The sequence below is a fragment of the Mus musculus genome, chromosome 17 (genome assembly GCF_000001635.26).
Source record: "Mus musculus strain C57BL/6J chromosome 17, GRCm38.p6 C57BL/6J".
NCBI lineage: Eukaryota > Metazoa > Chordata > Mammalia > Rodentia > Muridae > Mus > Mus musculus.
In genome coordinates this window covers 13238621-13255953 of record NC_000083.6, presented here as the reverse complement: position 1 = coordinate 13255953, position 17333 = coordinate 13238621, and the positions used below count along the sequence as shown (strand labels likewise).

Genomic DNA, 17333 nt, shown 5'->3' with positions numbered 1-17333 from the left:
GATCACCTTAAAACCAGCTTCTGAGCCAGGGACATTGCTTCTGAAGAGCTCTGAGTGTGCTGCTGTGAAGGGAGAGAGGGAAGGGAGAGGAGAGGGGGAGGGGAGAGGGACAGGAGAGAAAGGAGGGGGAAGGGACTGGGATGAGGAGAGGGGAGGGGATAGATGGGAGAGGGGAGGGGAAAAGATAGAGGAGAGAGGGATGGGAGAGAGGGGAGAGCAGCGGGGGGGGGGAGAGAAAGGAGAGAAGGGAGGGGGAGAAAGGAGATGGGGAGAAAAGGGGGAGGAAGGGGGAGGAGAGGGAAATGGGGAGAAGGGAGGGGGAGGGGAGAGAGGGGAGGGAAATGGGGAGAGAGGGGAGGGAAATGGGGAGAGAGGGGAGGGGGAGGGGAGGGGGTGAAGGAAAAAGGAAGGGGAAGAGTGGGGAGGGGAAGGGGGAGGGGAGGAGATGGAAGAAGGGGAAGGGAGGAAGGAAGGAAGGAAGGAAGGAAGGAAGGAAGGAAGGAAGGAAGGAAGGAAGGAAGGAAGGAAGGAAGGAAGGAAGGAGGAAGGAGAGAGGAAGGGAGAAAGGCAGGAAGAAAGGAATGAGAGAAGAAGCTAGGGAAGGAAGGAAAGAGGGAGGGAGATCAGAAAGGAGGAAGGGACCACCTGTCCCATAGGAAGCTTTTTAGGGCTTTAAAACAGGCTGGCAAACATTGCTTTTGTTCACCCCATCTTTCATTGTGTTTTATTTTATTTATTTGTTTGTTTGTTTTGAGACAGAATCTCACTCTCTAACTCAAGTTTATCTCAAACTCAGGGCGATTCTCCAGTCTCAGCCTCCTAAATGCTAGGGTTACAGTGGGAGGCACCACTTTGTGTGTGTTTACAGTGATTGCTATTTTGTGAGCATTTGCCTATAGGCATGCATGTGTACCACACGTGTACCCTCAGAGCCCAGCAGAGGGCATTGAGTTCCTGGGGTACTGAAGTAACAGAAGCTACTGAGCCAACCTTCTGGATGGAACCCAGACAGGTGCCATACAGATGCAGCCAGTGCTCATAACCTCTGAGTGACGACAAATCTCTCCAGCATTGTTCCCTGTGTTTTTATCCATGTTAACATGAGGTATTAAAACACCAGACGTTGGGCTTTAACTGTTAGCATCTGTCTTCACCTGTAAAATGAACGGGGCGACCACAACTCTGCAGTCAGCAGCTCTCTCAACTTCTAAAAGCTTAGTTAGTCTAAGACTGCCTGGTGGGAACCCCCTAGGTAAATCCTGTGTACCCAGCTTCAGCTGCAATTGTCCCCCACCCCTTTCTTCCTCCCAGCCACTGAGCACTTTCATCATTCCTATTGCTAGACTGAAAACCGTGATTTTGAACTAAGTTATGTAGAACTTCAGTCACTATCCGAACAGCTGGGTTGGAGCTTGTGTTTCTTCTCAGCCTTTCTAGAAAGCTACACGGATGTTGACAGGGTACCTGAGACACAGTTCAAATCCAAGGTCAGTTGCGTCTGTTTTGCCCTGTTACCTGTGCTGTTCAAAGATGCTCTGAAATATCAGCTGCTTATTGTTCAGTCACCTGGGCTGGTGACGGCTGTTCTTAGGCCTCTGTCAGAGTCACCACCATAGTGTGGGTGCCTCCCAGGGGCTCACAGGCTGAAAGCCTGGTCTCCACGGTGGTGGCTTTGATGTGGTGAGAACTTGGGGACTGTGGCCATGTGGAGGGGTCATGGTACCATTACCTACAGAAGGGACTAGTTTTCATAGGCCTGAGCTATCTCTATCCAAGAGCTGTTATAAAAGAACAGTGCCAATCACCACCACCTCTCTGCCTTCCTGGTAAGTGACTGCTCTGGAATGTGCTTCTGCTGTTATGATGACATCAGAGGCCCATAGGAACCAAGCAACGACGTCACCATGCCGTTAAATTTCTGAAACAGCCAGATAAATAAACCTCTATTGTTCTCATATTATCCAGACTTGGATATTTTGTTATAACAACAAAAATTGGACAAACACGGTGACTTACCACTGTAACAGAACACCTTGGCTCACTAGGAAGGACATGTTTTTTCTACATATTACTATCTGCAAACTCGGGCATGCCTATACTATAGTTACTGGTGGACCAGTGTTTAACACATAGCCTCCCCTTTCTTCCCTACTGGCATCTTCTCTTTTGGACCAGGGCTGGTCCAGGTGAGCAGTACAATGGGATCAGAGTGGATGAAGCTGGATTTAAGCAGCAAGGACCCCTGACTCCTCCTTCATCTCTTAGACCGATGCTTCACAAGTGGCCACCATGCATGCAGACACTTGGCACCCTGAGGAGGGACCAGGTAGAGAGCAAGGCCATGACAATGAAGAGGAGCAGCTTGCCATCCACTCGCCTCACTAGTGGACCTCCCAGCTCCCATCAGTCCTCCAGATGATGGTCACATCCCTGATTGACATCCAGGGCTACTCCACTGGGCCACTCCCAATTCCTATGGATAGACTATTAAGGTTTTAGGCCATTGGGTTTGTGGTCACTTGTTACACAGCAGTAATTACTAGTGCAACATTGAACTAGTGCCCCTTTGTCCTTGCTTAACATGAACCAAACCAACAAAAATCACCCTAAAGATTCTCCAATGGACCACCTTCGCAGCAGTTATTTCCAAAGACTGAGGAAGTTCAAAGAAACTTTCCTTGATCCTCTTCTCATGCAAGAGTTTAGAAAAGCCATTTCTCTTTTCCAGATGTTCAGGGAAGGATGAGTTCAGGTCAAGGAGGACAACAGAGAAACACCCTGGGCAGATGGATCTATGCTCAAGATAAACAGAGAGTGGAGTCAATTGTTCAAGGTGGCAGATTGCTAGATGCCTTGTATAGCCTCTTTATCTGCCTCGAAAGTTGGCCTCAGTTATGAGAATTGTGAGGCAAAGAAGGAGCTAGACAGAGAACACAGGGTCCCAAGGCAAGCGCTGGCTGTTGAGCTGTTACTTGAGAACCCGAGTGTCTTCATGATCACTGTGGGTTTTGTTATCACAAGACTTGGAGGGGTGCAAATGCCAGCCAATCCCAACAGACACAGGGAGGAGCTTTTGACTCACCTCAGGATGGAAAAGCTGCAGGAAGCAGGTGGATGCTGTGCTCGGCACATACCAGCCTCTGTGCAGCCAGGAGGATAAGGCCCATCTCACTCTTCAGAGCACCCAAGGTGGGCTTCTGAAGGGAATGGCTCATGGTGGTATTCCCTCGTAAGTAATCGGTTTACAGGTTCATACTTGCCATTAAAAACAAGCCACACCAATCCCTCTGCAAATGTTCTAGGAAGAGGCACCTGAACCTCCACACCTCAGCTCCTGTCAAATCTACTCCCACCTGAAGGTAGGCCACCACTGCCAGTCTGGGGAGTTGTCTGTGGGTGATGAGAGCAGCCAGCTCTGCCCCTGCAGGGTCCACCTCAGCTCTTAATAACCACAACCCTGCAGCCAGGCTGATCTTGAGTTTTCCAGAAGACCCACACTCCCCAGGGCCTGTGTTGGGAACCACGAGGGCCATGCGCAGTGAGGCTTGCTTTGTCCCTCAGGGCCCTATGCTAACTATACCTCTGGATTGAGCTGCAAACCTCCTTTCTCTGACTTTGCTTCTGCATTCAGAACTCAGCACTGGGAATTGCAGAGGAAGCCTCTGCGCTCTGCAGCCTGGTCATGTCATCCGTCACAAAATGCACAGCTTTCAGATCATCACCTGGCTTTGCAAGGACACAGCTGCCTGGTCTATAGGGCAACCCAAGAGGCAACCGAGGGCATTTTCTTCCTCAAGGCAAAGCCTGGTTCACAGACAGTGGAGAGTAGAAGAAAAGACAGGAAAGAGACTCAAGGCACCAGCAAGCATCCTTGAAATAATTTCCCACAACCCACACATCTGACACCAGTTCTCTCTGTTCTGCAGTCTGCCATGCCATTCACCACCTGACACCTGTCCTTTCCCTCCTGCCTTGGTTAGGGGTTCCACTGCTGTGATAAAACACCATGAGGAAAAAATATCTAGGAAGGCAATGGGCTTATTCATTTTGCTTACAGTCATCAATCAGGGAAGTCGGGACAGGAACTCAAGGCAGGAACCTGGAAGCAGAAGTCATGAAGGCATGTTTACTGGCTGGCTTTCTACAGATTGCTCAGTCTGCTTTCTTATACAGCTCAAGGCCACCTTCCCAGAGAAGGCACCACTGACAATGGGCCAGGTCCTCCCACATCAATTATTAAGCAAGAAAATGACCCTCTGGTTTTCACACAGGCCAATTCAATTGAGATTCTCTCTTATCAAATGGCTCTGTCTTGTATCAAGTTAGCAAACTAACTGGGACATCAGCATCCACACCAGGATGGCCTTACTCCTAAATCCCCATCCTTGTGTCTGTCCCTCCCGCCAAGGCTGCTCTACCTCCTATCATCTATGACCCATGTCTGTCCCTCTCACCATCCACACCAAAACATCCTATTTTCTATCATCTGTGCCCATGCCTGTCATTCTCACTATCTGTGTTATAGGCCTGGACTCTTCCCTACTTCCCCTGTCAATCTTTCTGACACAGAAGTCCTCACTATGCCTTGCAGGAAACTGGTCAATAGGCCTCTGGAAGCCAGTGTTGTAGGTCATAGGGTCAAAGGATCACTGGAAGCAACAAGATGACGGTAGAGGGTTGAGGAGGTGAGCATTCCCCAGGCTCAGTGTGATAGCTATCTGTCAATGGAGCAACTTCAGTTGTTTCAGAAGTCAGCAAGGCATCACAGAGTCTGTGGTAAACTGGCAGCTTTTAGTCCCATCACAAAGGCTGGGGTGTGGAAGAAGGGTTCTCTGCCTGGTAACAACCAAATGGGCTGTGATGCTTCTTGCCATGTTTCTGCCCCAGTCTTGATCTCCAGCTCCTAGGATTGGGTCTTATCCTTGGCTCTGCCCATTATATTGGGTCTTGTCTCTTCTGTACATCTAATTCCCTAGGGTCCTGCCAACTCCCACTCCCAATTAAGACAGCAGTCCTATGCAGAGAGGTTTTCCCTCTCCCCACGTTGCCAAAAGATTGTGTCCGAGTCTTTCTGTTGGTTTCCTAGATTCACCCAACTTGTCTTGGGTTCTCCAAAACAGGACGCCATCCTGAGAACTGCAGGAGGCAGAAAGTGCCATGCCATTAACCACAGGCCTCAGAAATTACTTCCCTCATTTGCAAATACTGAACTGACGGATGAAAGTAATCTGGCCTCAGTATTTATTTTATTTTCATCCATTTCAAAGCTATGCTTCTCAATTCATCAGTGCAAAAATACTCTTATATCTGCATTTGCTTTTCTTTCAAGAGTTAACCCATATTATCTGTTAATTCTTTTCAGAGACATAAGTGCCTCACGGTAATTTGGTTATGAGCCAATGAGAGAAACAAGGAAAGGCATCCCTGAGAGTGAGTGTGGTGAGCTTAGGACACCACACTTCTATCACCTTGATCCACTTGCTCTATGAAATGGCTCATTCTAGGGACAAAGCATGTGTACACACACACACACACACACACACACACACACACACACACACCGAGCACACAATCCCATGGTGTTTCATCAGAAGTAGGGAGGTTTAAGGTGTAGCTCCAGAAGGTTTTAGGGTTCAGCAGACCTGGGTTGAATCCCTGTTCTGTGGCTGCTGTGGGTGGGAAGTCAGCCCCTGGTTTGCATCTCCCTTCCTTTAGTTGTAAAGTGTACCTCCGTAAGAGTTAGGAATGTACATGAAAGAGCTGGCCACAGTGCCTGCCTGGGGTCTTCAACCTGACAAAGTTGTCACTCGAATCTACAGCAAACATCGTACTTAGTGGTACTCATTCCCTAAGCTTGGTGTGCTGGCTAGCTTTTTGCTGACTTGACACAAGCTACAGTTATTTGAGAGGAGGGAACTTCAATTAAGAAAATACCTCCTAAGATCAGGATGTGGTGCTTGCTTCGGCAGCACATATACTAAAATGGAACAATACAGAGAAGAGTAGCACGGCCCATAGGCAAGAATTACAAGTCAATTCGCAAAGCGTTCCATATTTTTACAAAATAGTCACAGGAGTCAGGAGGAGGTAGTGGGAGGTAGGGACCTGAGTAGGAGGGGAGGGGGAAGGAAAAAGGGAGGCGGAATCATACATGGGGAGAGACAGGAGAAAAGCCCAGAAGGCCAGGAGAATGAATAGAAATATGCAGCTGGCGGGGTGGTGGTGGTGGTGGAATGGGGTGGGAGGGAACCTCTAGAAAGACCCAGAGCTCTGGAATGTGAGAGGCTCCCAGGACTCAATGGGGATGACCTTAGCCAAAATGCTCAACAGTAGAGAGATAGAACCTGAAATTAGACAGGGCCCCCAGTGGAGGATTGGACACACCAACCCACCTTCAAAGTCTTTGACCCACGATTGTGTTTGCTTAAAAGAAATGCAGGGACAAAAATGGAGCAGAGACTGAAGGAATGGCCGACCAGTGACTGGCCCAATGTGGTGTTATTCGTCGCGTTCTCACGACCGGCCAGGAAGAACACAACAACCAGAATCTTCTACGGCAAAGCTTTATTGCTTACATCTTTTTGGGGCCAGAGTGTAAGAAGCAAGAGAGAGAGAAAAACGAAACCCCTTCTATTTAAAAGAGAACAACAATTGCCTAGGACGCATCACTCCCTGATTGGCTGCAGCCCATGGCCGAGCTGACGTTCACGGGAAAAACAGAGTACAAGTAGTCGTAAATACCCTTGGCTCATGCGCAGATTATTTGTTTACCAACTTAGAACACAGGATGTCAGCGCCATCTTGTGACGGCGAATGTGGGGGCGGCTTCCCACAGTTCCCCCTTTTTCTTTTAATAAGAGCAAATAGGCCACCCATATTAATGAGAGTGGAGATAGAGGTCAAATCCCCAGTGTGTAGGTAAAGGAGCCATGTACAGGATTAGCTCTTAGGCTTACAGGCTTTTACCCAGAGCAACCCTGACCTGCTCCCGTGTCGTTTTGCCTGGGGGAAGGGAACTAGGACACTGAACCTTCATGAAAGATGACATGTCTCCCTAGAATAGGCTCATATATGCCGCAGAGCCTTTCCATTGCAGTGCTTAGCCTTGCAACTCTCTCGGGCTGCTGAAGCACACTCACTCTATCTCGTGCAATGAGACTAGCCTCGTGAGATATAAGAGCTGAGTGGCCAGCGACCTATTGCCTAAGCATAGATATATCAGGGGAAGCTCCATGTTCTAGTCCTGCAAGCGCCTGGGCAATAACCACCTTGTCTCTCCTAGTTTAGGCCTTAAGCTTACAGACCAATCAAAGAAGCAACACTAATCCACAGCAAAGTGTATCTCCAAATAATATTAATCCCACCCATTTTTTAAAGAAAGAAAATGCTGAGGAGATCCAATTGGGTAATCCTTTGGTCAGGGACAGGTCCAAGCGCGTGGAGTTGACCTGAATGATGGCAAGCCTCGAAGGGTCTGTTCAAATTCAGCCATCCAATTCTGTAACATATACTGAAAAAGACTTTTTGACAAATTAGCTGCCCTAGTAAATTTAACATACTGAATGGAAATAACACACAATCCCGGAAACTTTTGTTCACATCCCTGCTGAGTTATTTGTCATAATACATCTAGTTGTTTCTGGACAAGATCTATGAGTTGATTAACCAGCATGAGACCTCTCTGTATCTTGACATTAGCTGAGGCCTGTTCATCTATGACTGTAGTCACTGAGGCTGACAAAGTGTTAATGGTGTCAGTCATCTGGACCTGTCCAGACAGAACCAAGGCTGTCTGAATTAAGGCCAAACCCAGTTCCCAGTTAGTGGTAAAAAAGCAGGAGAATACTTGAGCATTATACATCACCGTCATTGGGAGTGGAAATGTCGACATTATCCCCCAACGCTGCTCTCTCTTTATTATTGACGCCCTGGACATCACCAAGACGAGGGACATTAGTATTCCCTTGGTCAGTCTGGATTTTTCGGGTGAGTCTTTCCGGTACCCAAAATGGGTTGTCTTCATTCTGTGGGAAAACACAGATAGCTCCCCTGGATCTTATCAAGATAGGATCCGGGCCATACCATTTATTATCAAGGACATTTTTCCATTTAACCATCTCATTGGGCCTATCTGGCTCTGAACAATGACGTTCAGCCGCAGTATGGCCATGAGCATCAATATTTAAAAAATTGAGTGTAAAGAGTGCCAAAGACACCGACACTCTTGGTGCTCGGGGTACAGTCTCCTCAAAAGTTCCCCTCTTCTGTTTTATAAGATAGGCTTTGAGGGTGCGATGCGCACGCTCAACAATACCCTGTCCTTGAGGGTTGTATGGAAGTCCAGTCAGGTGGGTTACGTCCATCTGACGGCAGAACTGTTGAAATTTTTGAGACGTGTAAGCTGGTCCATTATCAGTCTTAAGGAGTCTGGGTTTCCCCCAAGCACTCCATGCCTCAAGACAATGTTGAATCACATGTGAGGCTTTTTCTCCGGTTAACGGAGAAGCAAACATGATGCCAGAACATGTGTCAATAGACACATGGAGATATTGAAGTTTTCCAAAGGAAGAAACATGTGTAACATCCATTTGCCAGACCTGTAGAGGTCGAATACCGCGTGGGTTAATTCCCACATGAGGAACTGGCAAGAACTCACAGCAGCTTTGACATTGAGTAACAATGTCACGGGCTTCTTTTCTTGTCAAGGAGAAACGACTGCGTAATGTTTCAGCCGTCACATGAAAATTATTATGAAAATTTCTTGCAGCCTCTACCGGGGATGATAGGGCAGCAGCCACCACTTTAGTGGCCTTATCTGCCAAATCATTTCCCAGAGCCATGGGGCCAGGTAGGCCTGAATGGGCTCTAACATGAGTAATATAAACAGGAGATCTTCTAGATAACAAAACTAATTGTATCTGCTGAAAAATATTGGCAACTCTACTGGAAGGCTTAATCACTCCAGCCACTTCTAAAAGATTTACTGCATTTACCACATAACAGGAATCTGACACAATATTAAGGGGTTCTAAAAAGGTTTTTAAAACTTCTAAGACCACTAAACATTCTACCACTTGAGGTGAATTTTCATTATATTGTTTGGATACCACTTTACCATTAGCCACATAGGCACCTATGCCAGTTTTTGATCCATCAGTATATACCACAATCCCATTTTTAAGTGGGTTTCTTACTGTTATTTGTGGAAACACAACAGATTGATTTTGGGCAAACTGTAAGATTGGATGTTTTGGATAATGGTTATCTATTTTTCCTGAAAAGGAGGTAACTAAAACTGCCCAATCATTAGATGCGGCTGCCAAGGTTTGAACCTGTGCAGCGGTATAAGGTACAATTAAAAGATATGGACTTTGCCCAAAGTGGGTGATTGCTGCTTTTAGGCCTTTAAGGGCAAGCTGTGCAATTGCATCAGGATACCAATCTATTATTTTAGCTGGGGATACGTTTGGATGGATCCACAACAATGGCCCATTCTGCCACAAAACTGCAGTTGGCAATTGTGCTGTCTTAAAGACACACAAACTGAAAGGCTGCGAATCCTCAATACGTTGTAATTGTGCATTCTGTAAGGCCTTTTCTACCTTTTGTAAGGCCTGGTTAGCAGCTAGAGTAAGAGTCCTAGGGGAGGAGATATGAGGATCTCCTTCTAAAATACTAAACAAAGGCCTTAACTCAGCGGAAGGAATCTTTAAAAAAGGTCTGAGCCAATTAATATCTCCCAACAGCTTTTGAAAATCATTTAAGGTATGGAGGTGATCTCTTCTTATCTCTACCTTTTGGGGCACAATCTTATCTGGGGACACCACAGAGCCCAAGAATTGTCCTGTATCAGAAATTTGGACCTTTTCTGTGGCTATCTGTAGACCCCACTGACTTAAAGTTTTAAGTAGAAAAGGATATGCCTTTTGTAGCATGGTAAGGTCTTTATGGCACAGGAGGATGTCATCCATGTAAAGGAGCAAAATTAAAGAGGGGAATTGTTTCCTCACTGGCAAAAGAGCTTCTTGTACATAAAGTTGACACATAGTAGGACTATTGGACATTCCCTGTGGTAAGACCTTCCATTGATACCTCTTATCAGGTTCCATGTGATTAATAGAGGGGATGGTAAAGGCAAATCTGGGCCTATCCCTTGGACACAAAGGTATAGAAAAGAAACAATCTTTAATATCTATAATGATTAAATTCCAGCCACGTGGTAAGGCGGAAAGTACAGGGAGACCCCTCTGTACTGGGCCAAATAAGTTCATTTGCTCATTAATGGCTCTGAGGTCATGGAGCAGTCTCCACTTTCCTGACTTTTTCTTAATTACAAAAATTGGAGTATTCCAAGGTGAGGTAGAGGGTTCAATATGGCCTAATTTTAATTGTTCCTCTACCAGTTGAATCACAGCTTCTAGTTTTTCAGAGGATAGGTGCCATTGAGGAACCCACACTGGGTCCCCTGTTTTCCATGGTATGGGTCGTGCTGCCCCAATGGCCGCTAAGGAAAACCCAGACCCTGTCTGTCTTGGTTTCCATTAGGTGAGATGGGCTCTATCCTTCCCTGTTCTTGATGTCCTAACCCTTTTCCTTCTTTATAACCCATCTTTGCCATGATATTTTTTGCTTTAGCTGAATACCCTCCTGATGGGGCGTTTTCATTGGACAAAATAAGGCCCAAATGCTGCATAATATCCCTTCCCCAGAGGTTAACCGGGAGTGGGAGCACATAAGGTATGAATTTCCCTTGCTGCCCTTCAGAGGATTCCCACGTCAAGGCAACGGAGCTTATAGTGGGACATGATTGATATCCTAGGCCCTGTAATGAATGAGATGACTCTGTGGTGGGCCATGCTTTGGGCCACCAATGTGTAGAAATTATACTTTTATCTGCTCCGGTATCAAGGATGCCTTCAAACTCTTTTCCATTAATCTTAAGGCGGAGCTTAGGTCTATCATTTAAAGATACAACCAAATAGGCAGAATCATTTCCTGAGGAGCCCATTTTCTTTATCTCAGGTCCTGCAGATTTCTCCCTGGTATTATCAGGGAGGAGCAGCAGCTGAGCTATCCTATCTCCTTTACTAATAGAAAAAACGCCTTTAGGGCTTGAGCACAGGACCTGTATTTCAGGGGAATGTTGACAATCCATAATTCCAGGGTGGACTACTAAGCCCTGCAAGGTGAGTGAACCTCGGCCGAGAATAAGGCCCATGGTTCCCGGGGGCAAGGATGGTATAGGCTCCACCGGCACCGGCTGAATACTCATTTGAGGCATTAATAGGAAGTCGGAGGCGGCACGCAGGTCCACCCTTGTGGGTCTTCCTGGGTCGCCTCTCTGACTGCTTCCTGGGTCCTGACAAACCGGTTCCCATATCTTTGAGGGCCCTGGGACCGAGGGCCCGATGACCCGTTTTTTGGCACATCAGTTGATTGACTATCAGGTGGGGGAAGAATTCTGCCCTTTATATCCCTCACAGAGCGACACTGGTCAGCTCTATGATAACCCTTGCCACACTTAGAGCAAAGAGTGAGAGTCCCTCCCTGTTTATCTGGAGCTCTGCAATCTTTCTTAAAATGCCCAGGCTTTCCGCAATTAAAACATGTCCTCTGATTATTTCTGCCCATGGAGCGGTTCTGAGATTGAAGGATGGCAGCCGCTAAACCTGCATTGCTGAGAGGTCCCCCAAGCTCTCGACAGACCCTGAGCCAGTCTTGTAAGCCTTTGTTCTTTCTTGGGGCTATGGCCGCTCGGCACTCCTTTGTGGCTTGCTCGTAGATTAGCTGTTCTATGAGAGGCGCAGCTTGCTCTGACTCTCCAAAAATACGCTCTGCTGCCTCTGTCATTCTGGCCACAAAATCTGAGAAAGATTCCTGAGGTCCCTGGATTATCTTTGTTAACTGACCAGTGGTTTCACCTGCTCGAGAGAGCGCCTTCCAGGCCCTAATAGCCGTGGAAGAAATCTGGGCATAAGCTCCCCAATGGTAGTTTGTCTGATCAGCAGAATAAGCTCCCTGACCCGTTAACAAGTCAAAAGTCCAATCTCTCTGCTCTGGAGTCAAAGCAGCTGCGTTTGCTCGGGCCTGCGCCTGTGCAGCTTCGTGCCAAAGCGCTTTCCATTCCATATATTTGCCCATACTAGGGAGAGCGGCTTTTACAACCGTCTGCCAATCAGCAGGCGTTAGTGCCATACCAGCGAGCCTGTCTAACTGCGCCAAGGTAAAATTAGCATTGGTTCCGTATTTACGAACCGACTCGGCAATTTCCTTAATCTGTACGTATTCTACCGGAGCGTGGACACGCCCACCCTCGGCTCCTTCAAAGACTGGAAATGCCTGTTGTATTTTCTTTTGTTCCTCTCGGGGAATGAATGAGTCTGCGCACTGCCTCTCTGCGCACTGCCTCTCTGCGCACCTCTCTGCGCACTGCCTCTCTGCGCACCTCTCTGCGCATTGCCCCTCTGCGCATTGCTGACGCACTACGCAGGGCGGGGGCTCCGCATAGGGCGGACCTTGAAACCGACTGCCGGGAGGTTGAACAGTACGCTGACTTTCGCCAGCCGCTTTTGGCTTTTTTCTTGACCAATTAGCTGGCTGGTAATGGGCTGCTTCTTCCTCCCAGTCTGTTTCCTCAGAGGAGGATTCTTCACTTGCTTCAGAGCTACTAAGAGCTGGCTTCCTGAGCTCATCTAGTGACGAGTATCTCCTAGAGACCTCCGCTAATCGATCTTTTTTCTTCTCCCTTTTTCCTCTTTTTCTTCTAATCTCTCTCCAGGTATTCCTACCTAACCTTAACTTTTCCTCGGGTTCAAGACCCTTGGAAAGGCCTGTATACTTATTTTGTGTACCATACTTCCTCTTTGTTCCTACTCTCTCTCCCCGCTTTACTTCTGATAGATTGTCCTGAATTTCCTCTAGAATTTTCAGCCCTATCTTAATCACTTGATAGCATGTGAAAAAGAACAAAAGGGCTCCTAACACCAGAAAAAATTCAAGGCCAAACATACTCACTGGTACTCTCGTTCCCCAGCTGAAAAGTTCTGAATTCATACAGTTGAATCCTTCTTAACAGTCTGCTTTACGGGAACCTTTATCACCGTCGTTCCCCAGCTGATGAGTTCTGAATTCGGCAGTTGAATCCTTCTCAACAGTCTGTGTTACGGGAACCTTTATAAACGTGATCCGCAGTTCTGGTTCTGAAATGAAGTATCCCTCCTGCGCCAGTCCGGAGTTTTTTCTCGTCCCGGAATTCGGCACCAATTGTTATTCGTCGCGTTCTCACGACCGGCCAGGAAGAACACAACAACCAGAATCTTCTACGGCAAAGCTTTATTGCTTACATCTTTTTGGGGCCAGAGTGTAAGAAGCAAGAGAGAGAGAAAAACGAAACCCCTTCTATTTAAAAGAGAACAACAATTGCCTAGGACGCATCACTCCCTGATTGGCTGCAGCCCATGGCCGAGCTGACGTTCACGGGAAAAACAGAGTACAAGTAGTCGTAAATACCCTTGGCTCATGCGCAGATTATTTGTTTACCAACTTAGAACACAGGATGTCAGCGCCATCTTGTGACGGCGAATGTGGGGGCGGCTTCCCACAATGTGGGATCCATCCCATGGGCAGGCACCAAACCCTGACACCATTACTGATGCTATGTTTTACTTGCAGTCAGGAGCCTAGCATGGCTGTCCTCTGAGAGGCTGTACAAGCAACTTACCGAGACAGATGCAGATACTTATAGCCAACCATTGAATTGAGGTCAGGGACCCCTATGGAAGAGTGAGGACAAGGACTAAAGGAGCTGAAAGGGATGGCAACCCCACAGGAAGAACAACACGATCAACTAACGTGGACCCCTGGGAGCTCCCAGAGACTAAGCCACCAACCAAAGAGTTAGTCTGAGGCCCCTGGCACATATGTAGCAGAGGACTAACTGCCTTGTCTGGCCTTAGTGGGAGAAGATGCACCTAATCTTGTAGAGACCTGATACCCCAGAGAAGGAAGATGCCTGTGGGAGCACCCTCTCAGAGGCAAAGGGGAGGAGGGATAACTCTGGGAGGTGGGACTTGGGGGGGGAAATATTTCAGATATAAATAAATAAATAATTTTAAAAAGGATCAGGCTGTGGGCAAGCTTGTGGAAAATTTCTTATCTAGTTTAACAAAAAAATTATAATACTTATTCATCAAAGATTATGAAATGAAAGATTGGGATGGATAGAGAGACATCCCATTTAGTGATGGGCTGAGCACTTTTAGGATGTCAGTGCTCTTTAAATTGGCATATAAATAAGAACCAATCAAAACCTGCACAAAAGATCTTAATAGAGAGGCGGGAGAGGTGACTCGGCAGGTAACAGCTTTTGCTTCCAATGGGTCTGCCCATGCTGTGGGTGACCCCGTGCAGACGCGGTGCAGAAACAGGAAGTGAGAGCCAGCCTAACTGCTGGCGACAACCAGTTCTGTGGCACCGCCCTAGTGCTTGCATTCTGCAGGAATACACTTGGGAGGTGGAGACTCAAGTTTGCCCTCCCACCTGTAACAAAACCTAGGGGCTGAGGGGACTGCTGTGCTAAGGCCACAGGATGAGAGAGCAGCAGAGCAGAGCAGAGCAGAGCAGAGCTCTGAGCCCTGGGCACCACCATTGTGGCTAAAACACCCAAGATCACAGTACTTTGTTTCCTGTGCCTCCTCCCTAACTGGTTCTCTTGACATCGGACATCTCCGTGACATTGGACTGGTGACTCTCTCTTCACCAACCGTAGAATGGGTATCATCAGCAAAGCCCACTGTTCTTACTGAGTAGGAGAAGTGGCATCAGGTGGTGTCAGGGAGGGGGATAGGACACGGACACAGAAAGAGAGAGAGTGTTCTCCAGGAGATGCCTAGACTCCACACAGCTGGACAGCACCATGGGCTATGCTGGCGATTGCCAGTGTCCCTTTCCCAGCCACAGCCAGAATGCACACACCCACACCAGTTTATGTCCAACCTGGGCTCACCTGTGTCTGGATCAGCCCTTGGCAGGCACCCCTGAGATGGACTGAAATGTCAGGCTCCTTCCAACCCTGCCTCAGTGAAGGGATGCCTCCCTCGGCCAGGTTGTTGCCTCTAGGGCTCAGGGAAGTCCTTCACACAGCAGTTCCCGTTCTCATTTGGGTTCCTGCTTCACGGAGGATGCTACATCAAGGCCTGCCTCTGTTGGGCCAAGTGGGGCGGGCAACCCATAGACTAATGAAAGCTGCCCTTCCCTCGCCTGTCATTCCCTCAGAGCCTCAGCTGTGCAGACAGGAAAGCTTCATCACTGAGGAAACTCACACAAACAGTCTAGGTTCACTTGTTCTTAGCTGACTTGAAAATCGCTGATCATATATGAGTCGGTATGTGTGTGTGCGCACGTGCACGCATGCCAGATGTGAGTATGGAAGGATGGGTTAAGCCTATGTGTGATTGAGTGTGAAAAAGGCCATGGACACCTATTCCTTATCATGCCCATCCCTACATTGGGAGAGGTGGGTGGCTGATATGTACGTCTAGGTGACTTCCCTCCCTGGGTCCACAGTTGCAGGCAAACTTCAGCTGCTCTTCATTGGTTACCAAGGATACTGTCAGGGCGTGATTACCCCAAGCAGTGACTCTGGACTCCGTAAGATCCAGGAACGTGACATCTAGCACCATGCTTGGTTCTGTGCGGGGATGGTGAGACGCACAGTTGGCACAGGTATAGGGACTAGCTTCAGTCTTGGAGGCTCCAGCCACAGGTTACGAGCCCTCAGAGAATAACCTACAAGCCCTGATTCCTACACTGAGTGTTGGTGAGATGCCAGGAGGTACAAGGGCATTTAGTCTTGCCTTTAAGGGTCTCAAGACCTTTGTGAAGGATGGACACAACATCTTGACCAGACGGTGACAAGACAAAAAGTACTGTCTACCCACACAGCCAGGGCTGCTGACAGAAACTGGAACATGGGAGGAAACAAAATAATGATGGAGCAGTTTTCACCTGATAGATACAATCCTCAACTGGGTGGCACTGAGGGCTGGAATGTAAATTTACAGCGAAAGGGAGCCTTCAGACTCCCAGAACACAAGTAGGGCTCCACTTGCTTTCTTCCTTAAGGGGCCTCATCCAGTGGCTACCATACTGTTCCTACCCCTGGGCTTTGACCCTGGTTGGCATAAAGGACCTATTTAATGGTGGTGGCAGATCTCTGGTGGCCACCTAAGCCAAGCCTCTACCAATTCTACACGCAGTCCTAACCCCATGTCCTATCTGACTCTGATCTGAGTTTCCCTCTGTGACCTTACTTAAGCTAGAAATTGAAGTCCTAAGGTGTAGTCAGTTGTAGCCTGCTCTGACCTTCCTGGCCGGGGGGGGGGGGGGGATGGGTAGACAACTACTCTAGTCTTTTTGGTGGGGTCCACCCCATATCTTGTTCACTACCTGGTTCGGTCCGCATCTTGTCTGCTGTGTAACCTTTCAGCAACATCTGCTGTTTGCCTACCTCTTTGTGTCTCTGTCCATTTATAAATAGGTGTCCTTAAGTACAGACTTGCGTCAAGCATTCTAGTGTTTCAGTGTGTGGGGTGCAGCAGGTGCTCAGAATATTGTATTAGCCGTAGCATCCGAAGCAGGCACTGCCCACTCCCCTAAGCACATCCCTCTTATTTTCCCTGTGGGCGATGGTAGTGATGTTGATGGGATTGTGCCCTGTGATGATAGACAGAATTCAGCCCTGGTGGCATAAGCACTTTACATGCCAGTTATGAATTTGAAGTATGCTCTCTTATCGACATGGGATCACACTGTGTAGCCCATATTGGTCTCAAACTCATGACCCTCATACCACAGCCTTAGAAATATTGGAATGAGAGTCTTACAAATTGAGATGAGGGGTCTTATAGATCCTACAGAAGTTCCTGTTTTGAGAACTTCCCATCTTTTACACAGCTGTTAGCAGAGGTGGGCCTTTGTAAGGGGAAATGGCTTAGCTCATTTATGAACTCAGGGCTTAATGGCAAGAGAGGGCACATCTATAAAAACAATTTTTTTTCTTTCCTTGGTGAAGCAAACAAGTTTGTTTTACCAGGTGCTTCCTGCTGTGAGGCTCTGCTATCCAGAGCTTTTGTCCCCGCCAGCAAGAACACACTCAGGACAACCGGAATCTTCTGTGGCCAAGCTTTATTGCTTACTTCTCAGGACGACCCCGAACCGGGAAAATGGCGCTGCTTATATAGCCCGCAGCGTGACGTTTCAGCACCTGATGTGGCATGACAGCTCCTGATTCCTTGCTCACCCATCACCCCATTACTATGCCGCGAGATGGGCAG

The 17333-nt window shown here is 47.8% G+C and overlaps 1 long non-coding RNA gene and 1 other non-coding gene across 2 annotated transcripts in view; one reads left to right on the top strand and one right to left on the bottom strand.

Annotated features, from left to right (window-relative positions):
- Positions 1 to 17333, bottom strand: part of Gm36684 — a 160729-nt gene that overhangs the window by 75269 nt on the left and 68127 nt on the right. The window lies entirely within an intron of this gene.
- On the top strand, positions 5954 to 6059 carry Gm26500. Its single transcript, XR_003952477.1, has one exon. It is a non-coding gene; the product is annotated as a U6 spliceosomal RNA (small nuclear RNA).